General features: G+C 59.8%; 1 protein-coding gene across 3 annotated transcripts in view; it reads left to right on the top strand.

The window, feature by feature from the left end:
* The window catches only part of LOC135328819 (uncharacterized), a 75450-nt gene that overhangs the window by 7270 nt on the left and 40952 nt on the right, over window positions 1–27228 (top strand). For all 3 annotated transcript variants that reach the window (XR_010389854.1, XR_010389853.1, XR_010389852.1), the window contains exons 8-23: window positions 5246–5373; window positions 5784–5950; window positions 6143–6306; window positions 6718–6884; window positions 7077–7240; window positions 7651–7817; window positions 14153–14280; window positions 14691–14857; window positions 15050–15213; window positions 15625–15791; window positions 15984–16147; window positions 16558–16724; window positions 16917–17080; window positions 17492–17658; window positions 24137–24264; window positions 24676–24842. The gene's annotated coding sequence lies outside the window, so the exon portion shown is untranslated. The remainder of the gene's footprint in view (window positions 1–5245; window positions 5374–5783; window positions 5951–6142; window positions 6307–6717; window positions 6885–7076; window positions 7241–7650; window positions 7818–14152; window positions 14281–14690; window positions 14858–15049; window positions 15214–15624; window positions 15792–15983; window positions 16148–16557; window positions 16725–16916; window positions 17081–17491; window positions 17659–24136; window positions 24265–24675; window positions 24843–27228) is intronic.

The raw sequence follows: 27228 nt of genomic DNA, 5'->3' as shown, positions 1-27228 counted from the left end.
GCAGCGGAGCTGCCACGGAGCACGGCCCTTCGGGCCCAGCCTGGCGGCCGCCCCGCGGAGGAGGTGAGCGGGGCCGGGGGAGGCGCACTGCAGGCTGCGGGTCCCGCATGTGCCGGGGGTCCCGGCGGCTGGGAGCGTCCCGGGGCCACGGAGGCGGGGGGAGGAAGGGGGTGCGCCGGGGCTGTGGTGCGGTTTACTGCGCGGTCGGAGGAGTGCGGGGGGGGGGGGTGTCTCCTGTGTCAGCTCGGGAGCGTGTCGGGGAGCGGGGGGAGGAGGGTCGTGGAGGGGCGGGGGCAGTGTCGGAGCTGAGGCGGGGCCGGTCGCGGGGGTGTCGGGGGAGCCCCGGGCCGGTGGTGGGGCCGGCGGGGCCGCGCTCGGGGCTCTGCGGCCGTTTCCGGGGGGACAGGGGGGAAGGGGAAGGGGGGCGGGACGGAAAGGAACGGAATGTGCCGAGGGTCAAAGGTGCCCCAGCGCTGCGGGTGGGGGGCGGGAGTTGGGGTGCGGGACTGCGGGGAGCCGTAGCTTTCGGCGCGGCATGCCGGGAGCAGTAGTCTTCCGGCACTGGGCTTCCGGTGGGGCCTGTTTGTTCTGAGCGCGGCATGCTGGGAGCGGTAGTCTTCCGGCACTGGGCTTCCGGGCGGCCATGTTGCTTGGCATGGCATGCCGGGAGCAGTAGTCTTCCGGCACTGGGCTTCCGGGCCGCCCTTTTCGCGTGCACGGTATGCTGGGAGGTGTAGTCTTCTCAGGCGGGGCTACTGGGTGACCATGCTGCGCCTCTCGAGGTGGCCCCGCGGGGGGGGCGGCGGCGGCAGGTCCCTGCCAGCGGGGTTCCCAGCGGGCGGCCGCGTGGCAGGCCAGGAGCTGTAGTGCCCGCTGGGTCTGTTCCTTACTGGACGTGTGTCACTCACGCCTGAGTCCCCACAGGTCACGGGGGACAGTGGAATGCCCCTGTTTTTCCCCGGTACAGGGCAGGAAGTGTTTTCCATCTCCGATGGTGTTGCAAGACAACCTTGGAAGCTCAGAAAGAGTGTTCCTGCTGTTTAAACTAGGCAGATGAGGAGGAACCCCCCCCCCCCCCCCCCCATTTCCTGGGAGGAAATAATTCTTTAATCAAGGCCATGCTAGAAGTGCTAAAGCCTTAAAGAAATAGTAAATCAAAATGTTTTGTTTTCTATGTAGACGTTGCCGATTTAGCAAAGGAATTCGAGGTATCCCCGAACTGAACTGTCCTCATTATAATACAAGAAAATCACGCCCATAGGTCAGAAAGACCTGTGCCCGGGTGAAGACCCCTCCCCTGAGCATGCGTAGTTTTAAAATGGTGTGTAAGCAATATTAGAATTGTATGTAAATCACTAACCAACCGGTGTAAGGGGGAAAGTTGCAAACCTTGCAACTTGTATAAATGCTACTTGGAAAGCCGGGGCGGGGGGGGGAAGTTGCGCTTGATTTGTGGGGAAAACACCGAGCAGCCAGGCTTGCACAACTCTGAAATAAATAAGCAAATGTCTCTCCTGAGCGTGTCATTATTGGCTTAGTGCACAGCGGGCAACGAATCCGCTTTTCGGACAGCAGCGTGACCAGGCAGGGTTGTCCCCGGGGGCTGGGGCTGTCCCTCTTGGAAATGGGGAGGGCGGGAAGAGTAGGAGGGGTGCTGCGGGCTCCTGGGGGTCGTAGCTTTGCTCAGGATTGGGGCCGGTTAGGCAGCTGCTGGGAGGAGTAGCGGTGCTGGGAGGGCACGGTGCGGAGCTGTCCTGCTGTGCAGCGCAAGGGAAAGTCGACCAGCACCGTTGCTGTCCGAGGACCCTGGAACAGCCCGAGAGACCCTGGAACAGCCACCCCACGGACACCGTGTCACTGCCTCGCAAGGCCACTGCGTTCAGGCACGTTTGACTACATCCGGCAGAAGAAATGTAAGCCGAAGGATCAGGGCAAATAGCTGCTTGTCTAGGTTTGTTACCTAGCGACGTACTGGCAAAGCTTTTTATGAACACCCGTACTCGATCGAGTGCATATTCATTCTGTGAATATTAATTACTGCCAGACCGCGTACGTCACTGATGCTTTAAAGCAAGTCCGTGGCGCTGGGGTAGCACGTGTAGTGGAGGCTAAATGCAATAATACCTCGTTTTGATGTTGTTCTCTTATACGAAAGCACTTGGAGCAGATTAAGACATTTCTCGTCCTATTTTGTTTATTGAGTGGACCCTGATACTGGGGAGAAGCTGCCGTGAAGCAGACCTAGTAGTCAGCTTCCTTAGAGAAGGCGTCTTGTCCTGTATTTGAGGGCTTCCGGTACGTTTTGACAGACAGTAGTGAGTGATGGGTTTCCTTTGGACCCCCCGGGGAGCAGAAAGTTCTGCCGGGAAGGCAAAATGTTTCTTGCGGCTGGGTTGGAAGAAGCTGGCTGCTGATGCAAGGCAGTGACAATTCTGGGGAGTCGCGGGAAGTTTTGAAAAGACGGTCGTTCCCTTTGCTAGAAGGCTATGCACTTCGGTTCCTAATAGCTGTAGTAATGAAGCCAGGTAAGCGTTCGGGAGGAGCCCAAGCCACTTTTGCCTAGCGAGTATTTTGCGAGGGGGGCAGGAAAGCGCTGCGCCCTGCTCCTTGCTGCCCCCGCGTGTCTGAAAGGCGGCACTGCACGCGGGAGGGGGGCGCGCATGCGCATTGCGTTCCGGCGCGCTCACGGCTGCCCTCGCGTGTCGACAAGGCAGCACTGCAGCCGCCGGCGGCCACCGCTGCGTACGGAGACCGTTGCGGGCAGCCGGCGCACACGCGCGCGCTGCCGGTCGCCGCGTTGGCCGCTACTCTGCGCTCTCTCGGGGACGGGTAAGCGCAGGGGCCGCGCTCGTGCCCCCTGCCCGGTGCTCACGGACCGGGAGCGCTTTTCCCGAGAGGGCTTTTCCTTCTCGGTGCTTCCTGGGGGCGCGGGGACGGGCAGTGCCGTCTCGGAGCTGCTCCGCGGCGCTCTCTCCCCGGGGCAGCCCCAGCGCCTGCTCGCTGATCCCCGCCGCTCTCTCGGGCGCGGGCAGAGCAGCCTCGGGGCGCTCGCTGCTCGGCCTGAGCGCCGGGGTGGCGCGGCGGGCTGCGGTTGGCGCGCGGGAGCCGGCCGGCTGCAGCGCGGCGCTGCGACCACGCGAGGGTGGGGCCATTGCGGGTCTGGGCTGCCTCGCGCTGCGCTCCCCCGCCCCTCGCGCTCCCCCCGCCCCTCGCGCTCCCCCCGCCCCTCGCGCTCCCCCCGCCCCTCGCGCTCCCCCCGCCCCTCGCGCTCCCCCCGCCCCTCTCGCGCGGTCCTGGGCCGGCGCACGCGCGGTGCGGCGGCGCGAGCCCTGGGCGGCCGGCGCACGCGCGGTGCGGCGGCGCGAGCCCTGGGCGGCCGGCGCACGCGCGGTGCGGCGGCGCGAGCCCTGGGCGGCCGGCGCACGCGCGGTGCGGCGGCGCGAGCCCTGGGCGGCCGGCGCACGCGCGGTGCGGCGGCGCGAGCCCTGGGCGGCCGGCGCACGCGCGGTGCGGCGGCGCGAGCCCTGGGCGGCCGGCGCACGCGCGGTGCGGCGGCGCGAGCCCTGGGCGGCCGGCGCACGCGCGGTGCGGCGGCGCGAGCCCTGGGCGGCCGGCGCACGCGCGGTGCGGCGGCGCGAGCCCTGGGCGGCCGGCGCACGCGCGGTGCGGCGGCGCGAGCCCTGGGCGGCCGGCGCACGCGCGGTGCGGCGGCGGGCAAGATGGCGGCGAGCAGGGCGGGTGTTTTGGCTGGACGGCGGCGGGCGAGGGCAGAGGCGGGCTGGAGTCGAGCATGTGGGGGCCGCGGTGAGGCGAGGTGAGGCGAGCGTGCGCCTTCGGGTGGCCGCGGGTGTCGGGCTGTGTCCTGCCAGCCGGGGCCGTCGCTGCGTGGAGGCGGCGGGGCGGGGGGGGAGTCGGGCCCGGCGCCGCGCCGCGCCGGGTCTGCGCGGCGCCGGGTCTGCCGGAGCGCGGCTCTGACTCTCCCTTTTGCGTGTGTCGCCTGTAGGGCCCCGGTTCCTCCCCAGCGCGGGCCGGGGCGTGCGCTCGCCCCTGCGGACGCAGCCTGGAGGAGTGTGTGGGGGGTGTCTGCGCAGGGGTCTGGATGTCTCTAGCAGCGGCACGGCAGCCTGATGCCTCCTCTCGTCTGGGACGCGGGGTCCTTGGGGAGTTCCCTGCTGCCTCCTCTGGCGTTCTCTGCGAGCTCATAGATCCCTCCACCTCCTCTCCCCCCCCCCCCCCCCCCCCGCCCCGCTCCCCTGTCTGGTGGGGTGGGAGACCGGTGGCTGCTCCCGCCGAGCTGAGAGCCACGTAGGGCACCCCTGTGTGCTCACTACGCATCTGGGATGGCACCCCTGCCCTGAGGGCCCCGCAGAGTCCCACCCTTCCTGCAACCAGCCCCCCCAGAGCCATTAAACCACCCACAAATCCTGCCCCAACACCCCCACAGGCCCCAAAACGCCTCCGAGCCCTGCCGCAATGTTGTCACTGACTCCAGACCTTCCCCTGCACTCTGTGCAAGGCCCCAAACATTCCTCAAACTGCTGCCAGACCCAGTGCTCGCAGCAGTGAGGCGTTCTAACAAAGATGGGGTGCGATCTGCGTCTCCGCCTCGACTCAGTCCCGCTTTAGAGAAACAGGAACTTAGAGCACTTCCTGGTGAAGAGTGTTGATGGGTGAATGTGCGGATGACAAAGAGACTTTTCTCTCTTTTCTTCTGAGCCGCCTCTCAGAAGCCTCTGTGTGTGCACGATGTGGCTGATCTGGGATAATCGTGCTGTGCGCAGTGCTTAAGGAGAACATTGCCCTAAAATGGAGGGCTAAGGAATAGCCTAAAAAACCTAAAAGGCTCGGGAAGAGCCAAAGAGAACACCGATGGGCTCTGAGAAGCCCCAGTGATGCTAGCGAAAACAGCGTGGCTTTTAGGCACCTCCTCAGAGCAGCAGCAATGTCTCGCTCCAGCCTATGGGGCAATGGGGACTCTTAATTACCGCCTTGAATTACCACAAGTGTTGCAAAAGCAGAAGGGACTAGGGAGCATGCAGAGCAGGTTATGGACTATATGTCAAGTTTAAACAAGCAACAAGCCCCTCTGCAAACAGAAACAGGTTTAGCCCTAAGTAATAGACGAAGGTAGCTGTGAGTAACGTGAAGCGAAGCGGTGACGTCAGTCACCCCGAAAGCCTCGGAGAAGCGGTCTGAAAATCTGGTACCCTCGCGGCCTCGGCAGTCTTTTTGGTTTGTTTGGCAGGGTAGCCCACCGCAGGGGGACATCTCGAAGAGAAGCAGCAAGACCTGGGGATCCGGTGGTTCATTTTGGTCGTCGCCTGTGAGGCCAGCATGCAAGAGTAAGAGGAAGCTAGGAGCAGTCTCAAAAAGGTAATAGGTCTGAAAGGGAGACAGGCAAATCGAGGGCTGTCGTTCCTCCACGTAGTTAAAGACCGAGAGAGTTGTCGGTTAAGCGCATGCATACGAGGGTTTGCGAACAGTAACAATAACACTGAAGCGGAATAAAAATAAGGTTTCGTGGAAGATGGCGTTAGGAAGGTATTAGGCAACGTGCCCGCCTGCCTAATAACCTAGCCCTAATTGCTGTGTGTAACGTTTCCAGACCGTTTACCCTGCAACGTATGGTGCAAAGTGCCGTATTAAGACCTTTCCCTTAAGGAAAAGAAGAAGAAAAAAAAGAAAAAAAGGGGGAAAAAGAAAACAGGGTAAAGAGAAAAAGATCATGCATAAACCTAAGCGTTTCACTGGAAGTAAAACGCAAGTTTATCGCTTCCTTACAGAGGTGGAACCAAGGACAGCAAATGCTGACGAGGAGAAGAGACGGACGAGCGTTTGCTTGCGGTTAATACCGAAGGGACGGGATGAAACAAGGAAGCCAGAATGCAGCGGCCCCTCGATATCACCAGGAACTGCTACAGGAGGAGGTGTTCTGGCACGGGTAACTAGGGTAAGTATGGCTAATGACCGTTAGCAGTTATTTCGGCCTCCCCGAGGCAGCGCTGAGGACTGAGTAACCCGTTCCTGCCCTGTGGCTGCTGTTCCCTGTATCTGCCTTAGCTTTGCTTTGGCTGTTTCTCTTTTGTTTTGTTATCGTACACGCAGCTACGGAAAGGAATAGATGTCATACTTACTTTTTTAGATTAATTGCCACGGCTGAAGTTGAAGAGACCAAGAAACGTAAGCCGCGAAGGGGCACATCTTGAAGAGAGGGGGCTAGACCTAGCGATCCAGTTGTTCGTTTTGGTCGTCGCCTGTGAGGCCAGCATGCAAGAGTAAGAGGAAGCTAGGAGCAGTCTCAAAAAGGTAATAGGTCTGAAAGGGAGACAGGCAAATCGAGGGCTGTCGTTCCTCCACGTAGTTAAAGACCGAGAGAGTTGTCGGTTAAGCGCATGCATACGAGGGTTTGCGAACAGTAACAATAACACTGAAGCGGAATAAAAATAAGGTTTCGTGGAAGATGGCGTTAGGAAGGTATTAGGCGACGTGCCCGCCTGCCTAATAACCTAGCCCTAATTGCTGTGTGTAACGTTTCCAGACCGTTTACCCTGCAACGTATGGTGCAAAGTGCCGTATTAAGACCTTTCCCTTAAGGAAAAGAAGAAGAAAAAAAAGAAAAAAAAAGGGGAAAAAGAAAACAGGGTAAAGAGAAAAAGATCATGCATAAACCTAAGCGTTTCACTGGAAGTAAAACGCAAGTTTATCGCTTCCTTACAGAGATGGAACCAAGGACAGCAAATGCTGACGAGGAGAAGAGACGGACGAGCGTTTGCTTGCGGTTAATACCGAAGGGACGGGATGAAACAAGGAAGCCAGAATGCAGCGGCCCCTCGATATCACCAGGAACTGCTACAGGAGGAGGCGTTCTGGCACGGGTAACTAGGGTAAGTATGGCTAATGACCGTTAGCAGTTATTTCGGCCTCCCCGAGGCAGCGCTGAGGACTGAGTAACCCGTTCCTGCCCTGTGGCTGCTGTTCCCTGTATCTGCCTTAGCTTTGCTTTGGCTGTTTCTCTTTTGTTTTGTTATCGTACACGCAGCTACGGAAAGGAATAGATGTCATACTTACTTTTTTAGATTAATTGCCACGGCTGAAGTTGAAGAGACCAAGAAACGTAAGCCGCGAAGGGGCACATCTTGAAGAGAGGGGGCTAGACCTAGCGATCCAGTTGTTCGTTTTGGTCGTCGCCTGTGAGGCCAGCATGCAAGAGTAAGAGGAAGCTAGGAGCAGTCTCAAAAAGGTAATAGGTTTGAAAGGGAGACAGGCAAATCGAGGGCTGTCGTTCCTCCACGTAGTTAAAGACCGAGAGAGTTGTCGGTTAAGCGCATGCATACGAGGGTTTGCGAACAGTAACAATAACACTGAAGCGGAATAAAAATAAGGTTTCGTGGAAGATGGCGTTAGGAAGGTATTAGGCGACGTGCCCGCCTGCCTAATAACCTAGCCCTAATTGCTGTGTGTAACGTTTCCAGACCGTTTACCCTGCAACGTATGGTGCAAAGTGCCGTATTAAGACCTTTCCCTTAAGGAAAAGAAGAAGAAAAAAAGAAAAAAAAGGGGGGAAAAGAAAACAGGGTAAAGAGAAAAAGATCATGCATAAACCTAAGCGTTTCACTGGAAGTAAAACGCGAGTTTATCGCTTCCTTACAGAGATGGAACCAAGGACAGCAAATGCTGACGAGGAGAAGAGACGGACGAGCGTTTGCTTGCGGTTAATACCGAAGGGACGGGATGAAACAAGGAAGCCAGAATGCAGCGGCCCCTCGATATCACCAGGAACTGCTACAGGAGGAGGCGTTCTGGCACGGGTAACTAGGGTAAGTATGGCTAATGACCGTTAGCAGTTATTTCGGCCTCCCCGAGGCAGCGCTGAGGACTAAGTAACCTGAGGGGCTCTGGCCTGGGTTGGGGCAGAAGTGCAGGCAGGCGGGATCAGGCATTTTCCTCTCAGCTCTCCGAGCTGAATCCTAGCCCTGAAGGAAAAAGCACTGGGGGGAGGCTACTCGGACACCTGCCATGTCGAGGGCAGGGGCAGGAGCTGACCCTTCCCCGACGGACGGACGTACGGACAGACGCTGGTGCGGCGGTGACTCTTTGGATATCGTAGGTAAGGGGAGGCACGCTGGTGCCGAGCTCCAGGGCGGTTTGCCTGAACACGATGCCTGAGGCAGGAGGTTATGCATTGTGTCCGGGGCTGGGAGCTGGTCCCCGAGTCCCATGTACTTGGGAGTGCCTGCACTTGCCAGGGAGCCCGGTGCTGTTCCCAGAGCTGCGGGGAATTTCCCTTGCGTTGCCTGGACCCTCGGGGCTCTTGGGGGTGTTTCCCCTCATCGCGAGGGCTGCCAGAGCCCCTCCAGGGCTGCGTGAGGTCCCCGAACCGCTCCCGGATTTGCTTTTGGCACTCCGCAGTGTCGCTCGTGTGCCTGGGGCAGCCTGCAGGCGCCATCCTGTCAGCCGCGTTGAGCCCTGCGGCGTGCCTGGTGACCCCTCTGGTGTGCGCCAAGGCCCTTCCTCTGTATTTTGGTCTGCCCCAGAGCCCTGCACTTGCCCTCTGATGCCCTCAGGACCCCTCAGTTCACATTCTGGGTTGCCCCCGAGCCCTCTGCGTGCCTTTCGGTGCGCCCCGTGGCCCCGTGTGTGTTTTGCGGCACGCCGCAGAGGTCTCTGTTTAGCTTTTTCTCCTGTCCTGGAGTTTTCTGGGTGCTTCTGGGTGTGCCCCAGGGCCCTCCTTTTGGTGCCCCCCGAGTCACTCTGTTTGCTCTATCGTTGTTCTTTTTTTTTTTTTTTTTTTTTTCTTGACTTGTGTTGCACCCAGAGCTCTCGATTTGTTCTCTTGTGCTCCGCATACTCCCCTTTCCGCACTCTACACCCCAGGCAGGGCTCTCCCTTCAGCTCTCAGCAAGCTGCTGTCAGGAGAGTGGGGGTGCCTCTGCTGCCCTGGCAGCCCCAGCTGTCCCTGAAGGGGCTGATGGCCAGGCCCCCTGCCCAGTTCCTGCAGGCCCACAGCTGCGGGCCCTGGGGCTGGGATGAATGCCAGGGGGAGCTGGGTGGCAGGACAGGCCCCAGGTGGGGCTGATGGCAAGGGCAGGCCCACATTTGGGGGCTGGGGCTGCAGTTGGGGGGAGGTGGCGCTGGGGCAGGAGCTGGGCAGCGGAGCTGCCACGGAGCACGGCCCTTCGGGACCAGCCCGGCGGCCGCCCCGCGGAGGAGGTGAGCGGGGCCGGGGGAGGCGCGCTGCAGGCTGCGGGTCCCGCATGTGCCGGGGGTCCCGGCGGCTGGGAGCGTCCCGGGGCCACGGAGGCGGGGGGAGGAAGGGGGTGCGCCGGGGCTGTGGTGCGGTTTACTGCGCGGTCGGAGGAGCGCGGGGGGGGGGGGGGTCTCCTGTGTCAGCTCGGGAGCGTGTCGGGGAGCAGGGGGAGGAGGGTCGTGGAGGGGCGGGGGCAGTGTCGGAGCTGAGGCGGGGCCGGTGGCGGGGGTGTCGGGGGAGCCCCGGGCCGGTGGCGGGGCCGGCGGGGCCGCGCTCGGGGCTCTGCGGCCGTTTCCGGGGGGACAGGGGGGAAGGGGAAGGGGGGCGGGACGGAAAGGAACGGAATGTGCCGAGGGTCAAAGGTGCCCCAGCGCTGCGGGTGGGGGGCGGGAGTTGGGGTGCGGGACTGCGGGGAGCCGTAGCTTTCGGCGCGGCATGCCGGGAGCAGTAGTCTTCCGGCACTGGGCTTCCGGTGGGGCATGTTTGTTCTGAGCGCGGCATGCTGGGAGCGGTAGTCTTCCGGCACTGGGCTTCCGGGCGGCCATGTTGCTTGGCATGGCATGCCGGGAGCAGTAGTCTTCCGGCACTGGGCTTCCGGGCCGCCCTTCTCGCGTGCACGGTATGCTGGGAGGTGTAGTCTTCTCAGGCGGGGCTACTGGGTGACCATGCTGCGCCTCTCGAGGTGGCCCCGCGGGGGGGGGCGGCGGCGGCAGGTCCCTGCCAGCGGGGTTCCCAGCGGGTGGCCGCGTGGCAGGCCAGGAGCTGTAGTGCCCGCTGGGTCTGTTCCTTACTGGACGTGTGTCACTCACGCCTGAGTCCCCACAGGTCACGGGGGACAGTGGAATGCCCCTGTTTTTCCCCGGTACAGGGCAGGAAGTGTTTTCCATCTCCGATGGTGTTGCCAGACAACCTTGGAAGCTCAGAAAGAGTGTTCCTGCTGTTTGAACTAGGCAGATGAGGAGAACAACCCCCCCCCCCCCCCCCATTTCCTGGGAGGAAATAATTCTTTAATCAAGGCCATGCTAGAAGTGCTAAAGCCTTAAAGAAATAGTAAATCAAAATGTTTTGTTTTCTATGTAGACGTTGCCGATTCAGCAAAGGAATTCGAGGTATCCCCGAACTGAACTGTCCTCATTATAATACAAGAAAATCACGCCCATAGGTCAGAAAGACCTGTGCCCGGGTGAAGACCCCTCCCCTGAGCATGCGTAGTTTTAAAATGGTGTGTAAGCAATATTAGAATTGTATGTAAATCACTAACCAACCGGTGTAAGAGGGAAAGTTGCAAACCTTGCAACTTGTATAAATGCTACTTGGAAAGCCGGGGGCGGGGGGGGGGGAAGTTGCGCTTGATTTGTGGGGAAAACACCGAGCAGCCAGGCTTGCACAACTCTGAAATAAATAAGCAAATGTCTCTCCTGAGCGTGTCATTATTGGCTTAGTGCACAGCGGGCAACGAATCCGCTTTTCGGACAGCAGCGTGACCAGGCAGGGTTGTCCCCGGGGGCTGGGGCTGTCCCTCTTGGAAATGGGGAGGGCGGGAAGAGTAGGAGGGGTGCTGCGGGCTCCTGGGGGTCGTAGCTTTGCTCAGGATTGGGGCCGGTTAGGCAGCTGCTGGGAGGAGCGGCGGTGCTGGGAGGGCACGGTGCGGAGCTGTCCTGCTGTGCAGCGCAAGGGAAAGTCGACCAGCACCGTTGCTGTCCGAGGAGCCTGGAACAGCCCGAGAGACCCTGGAACAGCCACCCCACGGACACCGTGTCACTGCCTCGCAAGGCCACCGCATGCAGGTACGTTTGACTACATCCGGCAGAAGAAATGTAAGCCGAAGGATCAGGGCAAATAGCTGCTTGTCTAGGTTTGTTACCTAGCGACGTACTGGCAAAGCTTTTTATGAACACCCGTACTCGATCGAGTGCGTATTCATTCTGTGAATATTAATTACTGCCAGACCGCGTACGTCACTGATGCTTTAAAGCAAGTCCGTGGCGCTGGGGTAGCACGTGTAGTGGAGGCTAAATGCAATAATACCTCGTTTTGATGTTGTTCTCTTATACGAAAGCACTTGGAGCAGATTAAGACATTTCTCGTCCTATTTTGTTTATTGAGTGGGCCCTGATACTGGGGAGAAGCTGCCGTGAAGCAGACCTAGTAGTCAGCTTCCTTAGAGAAGGCGTCTTGTCCTGTATTTGAGGGCTTCCGGTACGTTTTGACAGCCAGTAGTGAGTGACGGGTTTCCTTTGGACCCCCCAGGGAGCAGAAAGTTCTGCCGGGAAGGCAAAATGTTTCTTGCGGCTGGGTTGGAAGAAGCTGGCTGCTGATGCAAGGCAGTGACAATTCTGGGGAGTCGCGGGAAGTTTTGAAAAGACGGTCGTTCCCTTTGCTAGAAGGCTATGCACTTCGGTTCCTAATAGCTGTAGTAATGAAGCCAGGTAAGCGTTCGGGAGGAGCCCAAGCCACTTTTGCCTAGCGAGTATTTTGCGAGGGGGGCAGGAAAGCGCTGCGCCCTGCTCCTTGCTGCCCCCGCGTGTCTGAAAGGCGGCACTGCACGCGGGAGGGGGGCGCGCATGCGCATTGCGTTCCGGCGCGCTCACGGCTGCCCTCGCGTGTCGACAAGGCAGCACTGCAGCCGCCGGCGGCCACCGCTGCGTACGGAGACCGTTGCGGGCAGCCGGCGCACACGCGCGCGCTGCCGGTCGCCGCGTTGGCCGCTACTCTGCGCTCTCTCGGGGACGGGTAAGCGCAGGGGCCGCGCTCGTGCCCCCTGCCCGGTGCTCACGGACCGGGAGCGCTTTTCCCGAGAGGGCTTTTCCTTCTCGGTGCTTCCTGGGGGCGCGGGGACGGGCAGTGCCGTCTCGGAGCTGCTCCGCGGCGCTCTCTCCCCGGGGCAGCCCCAGCGCCTGCTCGCTGATGCCCGCCGCTCTCTCGGGCGCGGGCAGAGCAGCCTCGGGGCGCTCGCTGCTCGGCCTGAGCGCCGGGGTGGCGCGGCGGGCTGCGGTTGGCGCGCGGGAGCCGGCCGGCTGCAGCGCGGCGCTGCGACCACGCGAGGGTGGGGCCATTGCGGGTCTGGGCTGCCTCGCGCTGCGCTCCCCCGCCCCTGGCGCTGCGCTCCCCCCGCCCCTCGCGCTCCCCCCGCCCCTCGCGCTCCCCCCGCCCCTCGCGCTCCCCCCGCCCCTCTCGCGCGGTCCTGGGCCGGCGCACGCGCGGTGCGGCGGCGCGAGCCCTGGGCGGCCGGCGCACGCGCGGTGCGGCGGCGCGAGCCCTGGGCGGCCGGCGCACGCGCGGTGCGGCGGCGCGAGCCCTGGGCGGCCGGCGCACGCGCGGTGCGGCGGCGCGAGCCCTGGGCGGCCGGCGCACGCGCGGTGCGGCGGCGGGCAAGATGGCGGCGAGCAGGGCGGGTGTTTTGGCTGGACGGCGGCGGGCGAGGGCAGAGGCGGGCTGGAGTCGAGCATGTGGGGGCCGCGGTGAGGCGAGGTGAGGCGAGCGTGCGCCTTCGGGTGGCCGCGGGTGTCGGGCTGTGTCCTGCCAGCCGGGGCCGTCGCTGCGTGGAGGCGGCGGGGCGGGGGGGGAGTCGGGCCCGGCGCCGCGCCGCGCCGCGCCGGGTCTGCGCGGCGCCGGGTCTGCCGGAGCGCGGCTCTGACTCTCCCTTTTGCGTGTGTCGCCTGTAGGGCCCCGGTTCCTCCCCAGCGCGGGCCGGGGCGTGCGCTCGCCCCTGCGGACGCAGCCTGGAGGAGTGTGTGGGGGGTGTCTGCGCAGGGGTCTGGATGTCTCTAGCAGCGGCACGGCAGCCTGATGCCTCCTCTCGTCTGGGACGCGGGGTCCTTGGGGAGTTCCCTGCTGCCTCCTCTGGCGTTCTCTGCGAGCTCATAGATCCCTCCACCTCCTCTCCCCCCCCCCCCCCCCCCGCCCCGCTCCCCTGTCTGGTGGGGTGGGAGACCGGTGGCTGCTCCCGCCGAGCTGAGAGCCACGTAGGGCACCCCTGTGTGCTCACTACGCATCTGGGATGGCACCCCTGCCCTGAGGGCCCCGCAGAGTCCCACCCTTCCTGCAACCAGCCCCCCCAGAGCCATTAAACCACCCACAAATCCTGCCCCAACACCCCCACAGGCCCCAAAACGCCTCCGAGCCCTGCCGCAATGTTGTCACTGACTCCAGACCTTCCCCTGCACTCTGTGCAAGGCCCCAAACATTCCTCAAACTGCTGCCAGACCCAGTGCTCGCAGCAGTGAGGCGTTCTAACAAAGATGGGGTGCGATCTGCGTCTCCGCCTCGACTCAGTCCCGCTTTAGAGAAACAGGAACTTAGAGCACTTCCTGGTGAAGAGTGTTGATGGGTGAATGTGCGGATGACAAAGAGACTTTTCTCTCTTTTCTTCTGAGCCGCCTCTCAGAAGCCTCTGTGTGTGCACGATGTGGCTGATCTGGGATAATCGTGCTGTGCGCAGTGCTTAAGGAGAACATTGCCCTAAAATGGAGGGCTAAGGAATAGCCTAAAAAACCTAAAAGGCTCGGGAAGAGCCAAAGAGAACACCGATGGGCTCTGAGAAGCCCCAGTGATGCTAGCGAAAACAGCGTGGCTTTTAGGCACCTCCTCAGAGCAGCAGCAATGTCTCGCTCCAGCCTATGGGGCAATGGGGACTCTTAATTACCGCCTTGAATTACCACAAGTGTTGCAAAAGCAGAAGGGACTAGGGAGCATGCAGAGCAGGTTATGGACTATATGTCAAGTTTAAACAAGCAACAAGCCCCTCTGCAAACAGAAACAGGTTTAGCCCTAAGTAATAGACGAAGGTAGCTGTGAGTAACGTGAAGCGAAGCGGTGACGTCAGTCACCCCGAAAGCCTCGGAGAAGCGGTCTGAAAATCTGGTACCCTCGCGGCCTCGGCAGTCTTTTTGGTTTGTTTGGCAGGGTAGCCCACCGCAGGGGGACATCTCGAAGAGAAGCAGCAAGACCTGGGGATCCGGTGGTTCATTTTGGTCGTCGCCTGTGAGGCCAGCATGCAAGAGTAAGAGGAAGCTAGGAGCAGTCTCAAAAAGGTAATAGGTCTGAAAGGGAGACAGGCAAATCGAGGGCTGTCGTTCCTCCACGTAGTTAAAGACCGAGAGAGTTGTCGGTTAAGCGCATGCATACGAGGGTTTGCGAACAGTAACAATAACACTGAAGCGGAATAAAAATAAGGTTTCGTGGAAGATGGCGTTAGGAAGGTATTAGGCGACGTGCCCGCCTGCCTAATAACCTAGCCCTAATTGCTGTGTGTAACGTTTCCAGACCGTTTACCCTGCAACGTATGGTGCAAAGTGCCGTATTAAGACCTTTCCCTTAAGGAAAAGAAGAAGAAAAAAAAGAAAAAAAGGGGGAAAAAGAAAACAGGGTAAAGAGAAAAAGATCATGCATAAACCTAAGCGTTTCACTGGAAGTAAAACGCAAGTTTATCGCTTCCTTACAGAGGTGGAACCAAGGACAGCAAATGCTGACGAGGAGAAGAGACGGACGAGCGTTTGCTTGCGGTTAATACCGAAGGGACGGGATGAAACAAGGAAGCCAGAATGCAGCGGCCCCTCGATATCACCAGGAACTGCTACAGGAGGAGGTGTTCTGGCACGGGTAACTAGGGTAAGTATGGCTAATGACCGTTAGCAGTTATTTCGGCCTCCCCGAGGCAGCGCTGAGGACTGAGTAACCCGTTCCTGCCCTGTGGCTGCTGTTCCCTGTATCTGCCTTAGCTTTGCTTTGGCTGTTTCTCTTTTGTTTTGTTATCGTACACGCAGCTACGGAAAGGAATAGATGTCATACTTACTTTTTTAGATTAATTGCCACGGCTGAAGTTGAAGAGACCAAGAAACGTAAGCCGCGAAGGGGCACATCTTGAAGAGAGGGGGCTAGACCTAGCGATCCAGTTGTTCGTTTTGGTCGTCGCCTGTGAGGCCAGCATGCAAGAGTAAGAGGAAGCTAGGAGCAGTCTCAAAAAGGTAATAGGTCTGAAAGGGAGACAGGCAAATCGAGGGCTGTCGTTCCTCCACGTAGTTAAAGACCGAGAGAGTTGTCGGTTAAGCGCATGCATACGAGGGTTTGCGAACAGTAACAATAACACTGAAGCGGAATAAAAATAAGGTTTCGTGGAAGATGGCGTTAGGAAGGTATTAGGCGACGTGCCCGCCTGCCTAATAACCTAGCCCTAATTGCTGTGTGTAACGTTTCCAGACCGTTTACCCTGCAACGTATGGTGCAAAGTGCCGTATTAAGACCTTTCCCTTAAGGAAAAGAAGAAGAAAAAAAAGAAAAAAAAAGGGGAAAAAGAAAACAGGGTAAAGAGAAAAAGATCATGCATAAACCTAAGCGTTTCACTGGAAGTAAAACGCAAGTTTATCGCTTCCTTACAGAGATGGAACCAAGGACAGCAAATGCTGACGAGGAGAAGAGACGGACGAGCGTTTGCTTGCGGTTAATACCGAAGGGACGGGATGAAACAAGGAAGCCAGAATGCAGCGGCCCCTCGATATCACCAGGAACTGCTACAGGAGGAGGTGTTCTGGCACGGGTAACTAGGGTAAGTATGGCTAATGACCGTTAGCAGTTATTTCGGCCTCCCCGAGGCAGCGCTGAGGACTGAGTAACCCGTTCCTGCCCTGTGGCTGCTGTTCCCTGTATCTGCCTTAGCTTTGCTTTGGCTGTTTCTCTTTTGTTTTGTTATCGTACACGCAGCTACGGAAAGGAATAGATGTCATACTTACTTTTTTAGATTAATTGCCACGGCTGAAGTTGAAGAGACCAAGAAACGTAAGCCGCGAAGGGGCACATCTTGAAGAGAGGGGGCTAGACCTAGCGATCCAGTTGTTCGTTTTGGTCGTCGCCTGTGAGGCCAGCATGCAAGAGTAAGAGGAAGCTAGGAGCAGTCTCAAAAAGGTAATAGGTTTGAAAGGGAGACAGGCAAATCGAGGGCTGTCGTTCCTCCACGTAGTTAAAGACCGAGAGAGTTGTCGGTTAAGCGCATGCATACGAGGGTTTGCGAACAGTAACAATAACACTGAAGCGGAATAAAAATAAGGTTTCGTGGAAGATGGCGTTAGGAAGGTATTAGGCGACGTGCCCGCCTGCCTAATAACCTAGCCCTAATTGCTGTGTGTAACGTTTCCAGACCGTTTACCCTGCAACGTATGGTGCAAAGTGCCGTATTAAGACCTTTCCCTTAAGGAAAAGAAGAAGAAAAAAAGAAAAAAAAGGGGGGAAAAGAAAACAGGGTAAAGAGAAAAAGATCATGCATAAACCTAAGCGTTTCACTGGAAGTAAAACGCGAGTTTATCGCTTCCTTACAGAGATGGAACCAAGGACAGCAAATGCTGACGAGGAGAAGAGACGGACGAGCGTTTGCTTGCGGTTAATCCCGAAGGGACGGGTTGAAACAAGGAAGCCAGAATGCAGCGGCCCCTCGATATCACCAGGAACTGCTACAGGAGGAGGCGTTCTGGCACGGGTAACTAGGGTAAGTATGGCTAATGACCGTTAGCAGTTATTTCGGCCTCCCCGAGGCAGCGCTGAGGACTGAGTAACCCGTTCCTGCCCTGTGGCTGCTGTTCCCTGTATCTGCCTTAGCTTTGCTTTGGCTGTTTCTCTTTTGTTTTGTTATCGTACACGCAGCTACGGAAAGGAATAGATGTCATACTTACTTTTTTAGATTAATTGCCACGGCTGAAGTTGAAGAGACCAAGAAACGTAAGCCGCGAAGGGGCACATCTTGAAGAGAGGGGGCTAGACCTAGCGATCCAGTTGTTCGTTTTGGTCGTCGCCTGTGAGGCCAGCATGCAAGAGTAAGAGGAAGCTAGGAGCAGTCTCAAAAAGGTAATAGGTTTGAAAGGGAGACAGGCAAATCGAGGGCTGTCGTTCCTCCACGTAGTTAAAGACCGAGAGAGTTGTCGGTTAAGCGCATGCATACGAGGGTTTGCGAACAGTAACAATAACACTGAAGCGGAATAAAAATAAGGTTTCGTGGAAGATGGCGTTAGGAAGGTATTAGGCGACGTGCCCGCCTGCCTAATAACCTAGCCCTAATTGCTGTGTGTAACGTTTCCAGACCGTTTACCCTGCAACGTATGGTGCAAAGTGCCGTATTAAGACCTTTCCCTTAAGGAAAAGAAGAAGAAAAAAAAGAAAAAAAAGGGGGGAAAAGAAAACAGGGTAAAGAGAAAAAGATCATGCATAAACCTAAGCGTTTCACTGGAAGTAAAACGCGAGTTTATCGCTTCCTTACAGAGATGGAACCAAGGACAGCAAATGCTGACGAGGAGAAGAGACGGACGAGCGTTTGCTTGCGGTTAATACCGAAGGGACGGGATGAAACAAGGAAGCCAGAATGCAGCGGCCCCTCGATATCACCAGGAACTGCTACAGGAGGAGGCGTTCTGGCACGGGTAACTAGGGTAAGTATGGCTAATGACCGTTAGCAGTTATTTCGGCCTCCCCGAGGCAGCGCTGAGGACTAAGTAACCTGAGGGGCTCTGGCCTGGGTTGGGGCAGAAGTGCAGGCAGGCGGGATCAGGCATTTTCCTCTCAGCTCTCCGAGCTGAATCCTAGCCCTGAAGGAAAAAGCACTGGGGGGAGGCTACTCGGACACCTGCCATGTCGAGGGCAGGGGCAGGAGCTGACCCTTCCCCGACGGACGGACGTACGGACAGACGCTGGTGCGGCGGTGACTCTTTGGATATCGTAGGTAAGGGGAGGCACGCTGGTGCCGAGCTCCAGGGCGGTTTGCCTGAACACGATGCCTGAGGCAGGAGGTTATGCATTGTGTCCGGGGCTGGGAGCTGGTCCCCGAGTCCCATGTACTTGGGAGTGCCTGCACTTGCCAGGGAGCCCGGTGCTGTTCCCAGAGCTGCGGGGAATTTCCCTTGCGTTGCCTGGACCCTCGGGGCTCTTGGGGGTGTTTCCCCTCATCGCGAGGGCTGCCAGAGCCCCTCCAGGGCTGCGTGAGGTCCCCGAACCGCTCCCGGATTTGCTTTTGGCACTCCGCAGTGTCGCTCGTGTGCCTGGGGCAGCCTGCAGGCGCCATCCTGTCAGCCGCGTTGAGCCCTGCGGCGTGCCTGGTGACCCCTCTGGTGTGCGCCAAGGCCCTTCCTCTGTATTTTGGTCTGCCCCAGAGCCCTGCACTTGCCCTCTGATGCCCTCAGGACCCCTCAGTTCACATTCTGGGTTGCCCCCGAGCCCTCTGCGTGCCTTTCGGTGCGCCCCGTGGCCCCGTGTGTGTTTTGCGGCACGCCGCAGAGGTCTCTGTTTAGCTTTTTCTCCTGTCCTGGAGTTTTCTGGGTGCTTCTGGGTGTGCCCCAGGGCCCTCCTTTTGGTGCCCCCCGAGTCACTCTGTTTGCTCTATCGTTGTTCTTTTTTTTTTTTTTTTTTTTTTCTTGACTTGTGTTGCACCCAGAGCTCTCGATTTGTTCTCTTGTGCTCCGCATACTCCCCTTTCCGCACTCTACACCCCAGGCAGGGCTCTCCCTTCAGCTCTCAGCAAGCTGCTGTCAGGAGAGTGGGGGTGCCTCTGCTGCCCTGGCAGCCCCAGCTGTCCCTGAAGGGGCTGATGGCCAGGCCCCCTGCCCAGTTCCTGCAGGCCCACAGCTGCGGGCCCTGGGGCTGGGATGAATGCCAGGGGGAGCTGGGTGGCAGGACAGGCCCCAGGTGGGGCTGATGGCAAGGGCAGGCCCACATTTGGGGGCTGGGGCTGCAGTTGGGGGGAGGTGGCGCTGGGGCAGGAGCTGGGCAGCGGAGCTGCCACGGAGCACGGCCCTTCGGGACCAGCCCGGCGGCCGCCCCGCGGAGGAGGTGAGCGGGGCCGGGGGAGGCGCGCTGCAGGCTGCGGGTCCCGCATGTGCCGGGGGTCCCGGCGGCTGGGAGCGTCCCGGGGCCACGGAGGCGGGGGGAGGAAGGGGGTGCGCCGGGGCTGTGGTGCGGTTTACTGCGCGGTCGGAGGAGCGCGGGGGGGGGGGGGTCTCCTGTGTCAGCTCGGGAGCGTGTCGGGGAGCAGGGGGAGGAGGGTCGTGGAGGGGCGGGGGCAGTGTCGGAGCTGAGGCGGGGCCGGTGGCGGGGGTGTCGGGGGAGCCCCGGGCCGGTGGCGGGGCCGGCGGGGCCGCGCTCGGGGCTCTGCGGCCGTTTCCGGGGGGACAGGGGGGAAGGGGAAGGGGGGCGGGACGGAAAGGAACGGAATGTGCCGAGGGTCAAAGGTGCCCCAGCGCTGCGGGTGGGGGGCGGGAGTTGGGGTGCGGGACTGCGGGGAGCCGTAGCTTTCGGCGCGGCATGCCGGGAGCAGTAGTCTTCCGGCACTGGGCTTCCGGTGGGGCATGTTTGTTCTGAGCGCGGCATGCTGGGAGCGGTAGTCTTCCGGCACTGGGCTTCCGGGCGGCCATGTTGCTTGGCATGGCATGCCGGGAGCAGTAGTCTTCCGGCACTGGGCTTCCGGGCCGCCCTTCTCGCGTGCACGGTATGCTGGGAGGTGTAGTCTTCTCAGGCGGGGCTACTGGGTGACCATGCTGCGCCTCTCGAGGTGGCCCCGCGGGGGGGGGCGGCGGCGGCAGGTCCCTGCCAGCGGGGTTCCCAGCGGGTGGCCGCGTGGCAGGCCAGGAGCTGTAGTGCCCGCTGGGTCTGTGCCTTACTGGACGTGTGTCACTCACGCCTGAGTCCCCACAGGTCACGGGGGACAGTGGAATGCCCCTGTTTTTCCCCGGTACAGGGCAGGAAGTGTTTTCCATCTCCGATGGTGTTGCCAGACAACCTTGGAAGCTCAGAAAGAGTGTTCCTGCTGTTTAAACTAGGCAGATGAGGAGGAACCCCCCCCCCCCCCCCATTTCCTGGGAGGAAATAATTCTTTAATCAAGGCCATGCTAGAAGTGCTAAAGCCTTAAAGAAATAGTAAATCAAAATGTTTTGTTTTCTATGTAGACGTTGCCAATTTAGCAAAGGAATTCGAGGTATCCCCGAACTGAACTGTCCTCATTATAATACAAGAAAATCACGCCCATAGGTCAGAAAGACCTGTGCCCGGGTGAAGACCCCTCCCCTGAGCATGCGTAGTTTTAAAATGGTGTGTAAGCAATATTAGAATTGTATGTAAATCACTAACCAACCGGTGTAAGAGGGAAAGTTGCAAACCTTGCAACTTGTATAAATGCTACTTGGAAAGCCGGGGGCGGGGGGGGGGGGGAAGTTGCGCTTGATTTGTGGGGAAAACACCGAGCAGCCAGGCTTGCACAACTCTGAAATAAATAAGCAAATGTCTCTCCTGAGCGTGTCATTATTGGCTTAGTGCACAGCGGGCAACGAATCCGCTTTTCGGACAGCAGCGTGACCAGGCAGGGTTGTCCCCGGGGGCTGGGGCTGTCCCTCTTGGAAATGGGGAGGGCGGGAAGAGTAGGAGGGGTGCTGCGGGCTCCTGGGGGTCGTAGCTTTGCTCAGGATTGGGGCCGGTTAGGCAGCTGCTGGGAGGAGCGGCGGTGCTGGGAGGGCACGGTGCGGAGCTGTCCTGCTGTGCAGCGCAAGGGAAAGTCGACCAGCACCGTTGCTGTCCGAGGAGCCTGGAACAGCCCGAGAGACCCTGGAACAGCCACCCCACGGACACCGTGTCACTGCCTCGCAAGGCCACCGCATGCAGGTACGTTTGACTACATCCGGCAGAAGAAATGTAAGCCGAAGGATCAGGGCAAATAGCTGCTTGTCTAGGTTTGTTACCTAGCGACGTACTGGCAAAGCTTTTTATGAACACCCGTACTCGATCGAGTGCGTATTCATTCTGTGAATATTAATTACTGCCAGACCGCGTACGTCACTGATGCTTTAAAGCAAGTCCGTGGCGCTGGGGTAGCACGTGTAGTGGAGGCTAAATGCAATAATACCTCGTTTTGATGTTGTTCTCTTATACGAAAGCACTTGGAGCAGATTAAGACATTTCTCGTCCTATTTTGTTTATTGAGTGGGCCCTGATACTGGGGAGAAGCTGCCGTGAAGCAGACCTAGTAGTCAGCTTCCTTAGAGAAGGCGTCTTGTCCTGTATTTGAGGGCTTCCGGTACGTTTTGACAGACAGTAGTGAGTGACGGGTTTCCTTTGGACCCCCCAGGGAGCAGAAAGTTCTGCCGGGAAGGCAAAATGTTTCTTGCGGCTGGGTTGGAAGAAGCTGGCTGCTGATGCAAGGCAGTGACAATTCTGGGGAGTCGCGGGAAGTTTTGAAAAGACGGTCGTTCCCTTTGCTAGAAGGCTATGCACTTCGGTTCCTAATAGCTGTAGTAATGAAGCCAGGTAAGCGTTCGGGAGGAGCCCAAGCCACTTTTGCCTAGCGAGTATTTTGCGAGGGGGGCAGGAAAGCGCTGCGCCCTGCTCCTTGCTGCCCTCGCGTGTCTGAAAGGCGGCACTGCACGCGGGAGGGGGGCGCGCATGCGCATTGCGTTCCGGCGCGCTCACGGCTGCCCTCGCGTGTCGACAAGGCAGCACTGCAGCCGCCGGCGGCCACCGCTGCGTACGGAGACCGTTGCGGGCAGCCGGCGCACACGCGCGCGCTGCCGGTCGCCGCGTTGGCCGCTACTCTGCGCTCTCTCGGGGACGGGTAAGCGCAGGGGCCGCGTTCGTGCCCCCTGCCCGGTGCTCACGGACCGGGAGCGCTTTTCCCGAGAGGGCTTTTCCTTCTCGGTGCTTCCTGGGGGCGCGGGGACGGGCAGTGCCGTCTCGGAGCTGCTCCGCGGCGCTCTCTCCCCGGGGCAGCCCCAGCGCCTGCTCGCTGATGCCCGCCGCTCTCTCGGGCGCGGGCAGAGCAGCCTCGGGGCGCTCGCTGCTCGGCCTGAGCGCCGGGGTGGCGCGGCGGGCTGCGGTTGGCGCGCGGGAGCCGGCCGGCTGCAGCGCGGCGCTGCGACCACGCGAGGGTGGGGCCATTGCGGGTCTGGGCTGCCTCGCGCTGCGCTCCCCCGCCCCTCGCGCTGCGCTCCCCCCCGCCCCTCGCGCTCCCCCCGCCCCTGGCGCTGCGCTCCCCCCGCCCCTCGCGCTCCCCCCGCCCCTCGCGCTCCCCCCGCCCCTCTCGCGCGGTCCTGGGCCGGCGCACGCGCGGTGCGGCGGCGCGAGCCCTGGGCGGCCGGCGCACGCGCGGTGCGGCGGCGCGAGCCCTGGGCGGCCGGCGCACGCGCGGTGCGGCGGCGCGAGCCCTGGGCGGCCGGCGCACGCGCGGTGCGGCGGCGCGAGCCCTGGGCGGCCGGCGCACGCGCGGTGCGGCGGCGCGAGCCCTGGGCGGCCGGCGCACGCGCGGTGCGGCGGCGCGAGCCCTGGGCGGCCGGCGCACGCGCGGTGCGGCGGCGCGAGCCCTGGGCGGCCGGCGCACGCGCGGTGCGGCGGCGGGCAAGATGGCGGCGAGCAGGGCGGGTGTTTTGGCTGGACGGCGGCGGGCGAGGGCAGAGGCGGGCTGGAGTCGAGCATGTGGGGGCCGCGGTGAGGCGAGGTGAGGCGAGCGTGCGCCTTCGGGTGGCCGCGGGTGTCGGGCTGTGTCCTGCCAGCCGGGGCCGTCGCTGCGTGGAGGCGGCGGGGCGGGGGGGGAGTCGGGCCCGGCGCCGCGCCGCGCCGCGCCGCGCCGGGTCTGCGCGGCGCCGGGTCTGCCGGAGCGCGGCTCTGACTCTCCCTTTTGCGTGTGTCGCCTGTAGGGCCCCGGTTCCTCCCCAGCGCGGGCCGGGGCGTGCGCTCGCCCCTGCGGACGCAGCCTGGAGGAGTGTGTGGGGGGTGTCTGCGCAGGGGTCTGGATGTCTCTAGCAGCGGCACGGCAGCCTGATGCCTCCTCTCGTCTGGGACGCGGGGTCCTTGGGGAGTTCCCTGCTGCCTCCTCTGGCATTCTCTGCGAGCTCATAGATCCCTCCACCTCCTCTCCCCCCTCCCCCCCCCCGCCCCGCTCCCCTGTCTGGTGGGGTGGGAGACCGGTGGCTGCTCCCGCCGAGCTGAGAGCCACGTAGGGCACCCCTGTGTGCTCACTACGCATCTGGGATGGCACCCCTGCCCTGAGGGCCCCGCAGAGTCCCACCCTTCCTGCAACCAGCCCCCCCAGAGCCATTAAACCACCCACAAATCCTGCCCCAACACCCCCACAGGCCCCAAAACGCCTCCGAGCCCTGCCGCAATGTTGTCACTGACTCCAGACCTTCCCCTGCACTCTGTGCAAGGCCCCAAACATTCCTCAAACTGCTGCCAGACCCAGTGCTCGCAGCAGTGAGGCGTTCTAACAAAGATGGGGTGCGATCTGCGTCTCCGCCTCGACTCAGTCCCGCTTTAGAGAAACAGGAACTTAGAGCACTTCCTGGTGAAGAGTGTTGATGGGTGAATGTGCGGATGACAAAGAGACTTTTCTCTCTTTTCTTCTGAGCCGCCTCTCAGAAGCCTCTGTGTGTGCACGATGTGGCTGATCTGGGATAATCGTGCTGTGCGCAGTGCTTAAGGAGAACATTGCCCTAAAATGGAGGGCTAAGGAATAGCCTAAAAAACCTAAAAGGCTCGGGAAGAGCCAAAGAGAACACCGATGGGCTCTGAGAAGCCCCAGTGATGCTAGCGAAAACAGCGTGGCTTTTAGGCACCTCCTCAGAGCAGCAGCAATGTCTCGCTCCAGCCTATGGGGCAATGGGGACTCTTAATTACCGCCTTGAATTACCACAAGTGTTGCAAAAGCAGAAGGGACTAGGGAGCATGCAGAGCAGGTTATGGACTATATGTCAAGTTTAAACAAGCAACAAGCCCCTCTGCAAACAGAAACAGGTTTAGCCCTAAGTAATAGACGAAGGTAGCTGTGAGTAACGTGAAGCGAAGCGGTGACGTCAGTCACCCCGAAAGCCTCGGAGAAGCGGTCTGAAAATCTGGTACCCTCGCGGCCTCGGCAGTCTTTTTGGTTTGTTTGGCAGGGTAGCCCACCGCAGGGGGACATCTCGAAGAGAAGCAGCAAGACCTGGGGATCCGGTGGTTCATTTTGGTCGTCGCCTGTGAGGCCAGCATGCAAGAGTAAGAGGAAGCTAGGAGCAGTCTCAAAAAGGTAATAGGTCTGAAAGGGAGACAGGCAAATCGAGGGCTGTCGTTCCTCCACGTAGTTAAAGACCGAGAGAGTTGTCGGTTAAGCGCATGCATACGAGGGTTTGCGAACAGTAACAATAACACTGAAGCGGAATAAAAATAAGGTTTCGTGGAAGATGGCGTTAGGAAGGTATTAGGCGACGTGCCCGCCTGCCTAATAACCTAGCCCTAATTGCTGTGTGTAACGTTTCCAGACCGTTTACCCTGCAACGTATGGTGCAAAGTGCCGTATTAAGACCTTTCCCTTAAGGAAAAGAAGAAGAAAAAAAAGAAAAAAAAAGGGGAAAAAGAAAACAGGGTAAAGAGAAAAAGATCATGCATAAACCTAAGCGTTTCACTGGAAGTAAAACGCAAGTTTATCGCTTCCTTACAGAGATGGAACCAAGGACAGCAAATGCTGACGAGGAGAAGAGACGGACGAGCGTTTGCTTGCGGTTAATACCGAAGGGACGGGATGAAACAAGGAAGCCAGAATGCAGCGGCCCCTCGATATCACCAGGAACTGCTACAGGAGGAGGCGTTCTGGCACGGGTAACTAGGGTAAGTATGGCTAATGACCGTTAGCAGTTATTTCGGCCTCCCCGAGGCAGCGCTGAGGACTGAGTAACCCGTTCCTGCCCTGTGGCTGCTGTTCCCTGTATCTGCCTTAGCTTTGCTTTGGCTGTTTCTCTTTTGTTTTGTTATCGTACACGCAGCTACGGAAAGGAATAGATGTCATACTTACTTTTTTAGATTAATTGCCACGGCTGAAGTTGAAGAGACCAAGAAACGTAAGCCGCGAAGGGGCACATCTTGAAGAGAGGGGGCTAGACCTAGCGATCCAGTTGTTCGTTTTGGTCGTCGCCTGTGAGGCCAGCATGCAAGAGTAAGAGGAAGCTAGGAGCAGTCTCAAAAAGGTAATAGGTTTGAAAGGGAGACAGGCAAATCGAGGGCTGTCGTTCCTCCACGTAGTTAAAGACCGAGAGAGTTGTCGGTTAAGCGCATGCATACGAGGGTTTGCGAACAGTAACAATAACACTGAAGCGGAATAAAAATAAGGTTTCGTGGAAGATGGCGTTAGGAAGGTATTAGGCGACGTGCCCGCCTGCCTAATAACCTAGCCCTAATTGCTGTGTGTAACGTTTCCAGACCGTTTACCCTGCAACGTATGGTGCAAAGTGCCGTATTAAGACCTTTCCCTTAAGGAAAAGAAGAAGAAAAAAAGAAAAAAAAGGGGGGAAAAGAAAACAGGGTAAAGAGAAAAAGATCATGCATAAACCTAAGCGTTTCACTGGAAGTAAAACGCGAGTTTATCGCTTCCTTACAGAGATGGAACCAAGGACAGCAAATGCTGACGAGGAGAAGAGACGGACGAGCGTTTGCTTGCGGTTAATACCGAAGGGACGGGATGAAACAAGGAAGCCAGAATGCAGCGGCCCCTCGATATCACCAGGAACTGCTGCAGGAGGAGGCGTTCTGGCACGGGTAACTAGGGTAAGTATGGCTAATGACCGTTAGCAGTTATTTTGGCCTCCCCGAGGCAGCGCTGAGGACTAAGTAACCTGAGGGGCTCTGGCCTGGGTTGGGGCAGAAGTGCAGGCAGGCGGGTTCAGGCATTTTCCTCTCAGCTCTCCGAGCTGAATCCTAGCCCTGAAGGAAAAAGCACTGGGGGGAGGCTACTCGGACACCTGCCATGTCGAGGGCAGGGGCAGGAGCTGACCCTTCCCCGACGGACGGACGTACGGACAGACGCTGGTGCGGCGGTGACTCTTTGGATATCGTAGGTAAGGGGAGGCACGCTGGTGCCGAGCTCCAGGGCGGTTTGCCTGAACACGATGCCTGAGGCAGGAGGTTATGCATTGTGTCCGGGGCTGGGAGCTGGTCCCCGAGTCCCATGTACTTGGGAGTGCCTGCACTTGCCAGGGAGCCCGGTGCTGTTCCCAGAGCTGCGGGGAATTTCCCTTGCGTTGCCTGGACCCTCGGGGCTCTTGGGGGTGTTTCCCCTCATCGCGAGGGCTGCCAGAGCCCCTCCAGGGCTGCGTGAGGTCCCCGAACCGCTCCCGGATTTGCTTTTGGCACTCCGCAGTGTCGCTCGTGTGCCTGGGGCAGCCTGCAGGCGCCATCCTGTCAGCCGCGTTGAGCCCTGCGGCGTGCCTGGTGACCCCTCTGGTGTGCGCCAAGGCCCTTCCTCTGTATTTTGGTCTGCCCCAGAGCCCTGCACTTGCCCTCTGATGCCCTCAGGACCCCTCAGTTCACATTCTGGGTTGCCCCCGAGCCCTCTGCATGCCTTTCGGTGCGCCCCGTGGCCCCGTGTGTGTTTTGCGGCACGCCGCAGAGGTCTCTGTTTAGCTTTTTCTCCTGTCCTGGAGTTTTCTGGGTGCTTCTGGGTGTGCCCCAGGGCCCTCCTTTTGGTGCCCCCCGAGTCACTCTGTTTGCTCTATCGTTGTTCTTTTTTTTTTTTTTTTTTTTTTCTTGACTTGTGTTGCACCCAGAGCTCTCGATTTGTTCTCTTGTGCTCCGCATACTCCCCTTTCCGCACTCTACACCCCAGGCAGGGCTCTCCCTTCAGCTCTCAGCAAGCTGCTGTCAGGAGAGTGGGGGTGCCTCTGCTGCCCTGGCAGCCCCAGCTGTCCCTGAAGGGGCTGATGGCCAGGCCCCCTGCCCAGTTCCTGCAGGCCCACAGCTGCGGGCCCTGGGGCTGGGATGAATGCCAGGGGGAGCTGGGTGGCAGGACAGGCCCCAGGTGGGGCTGATGGCAAGGGCAGGCCCACATTTGGGGGCTGGGGCTGCAGTTGGGGGGAGGTGGCGCTGGGGCAGGAGCTGGGCAGCGGAGCTGCCACGGAGCACGGCCCTTCGGGACCAGCCCGGCGGCCGCCCCGCGGAGGAGGTGAGCGGGGCCGGGGGAGGCGCGCTGCAGGCTGCGGGTCCCGCATGTGCCGGGGGTCCC

The sequence above is a fragment of the Dromaius novaehollandiae genome, chromosome 7 (assembly GCF_036370855.1).
Source record: "Dromaius novaehollandiae isolate bDroNov1 chromosome 7, bDroNov1.hap1, whole genome shotgun sequence".
NCBI lineage: Eukaryota > Metazoa > Chordata > Aves > Casuariiformes > Dromaiidae > Dromaius > Dromaius novaehollandiae.
The sequence above is the reverse complement of the archived record's forward strand: the minus strand, read 5'-3'. Positions and strand labels throughout refer to the sequence as shown.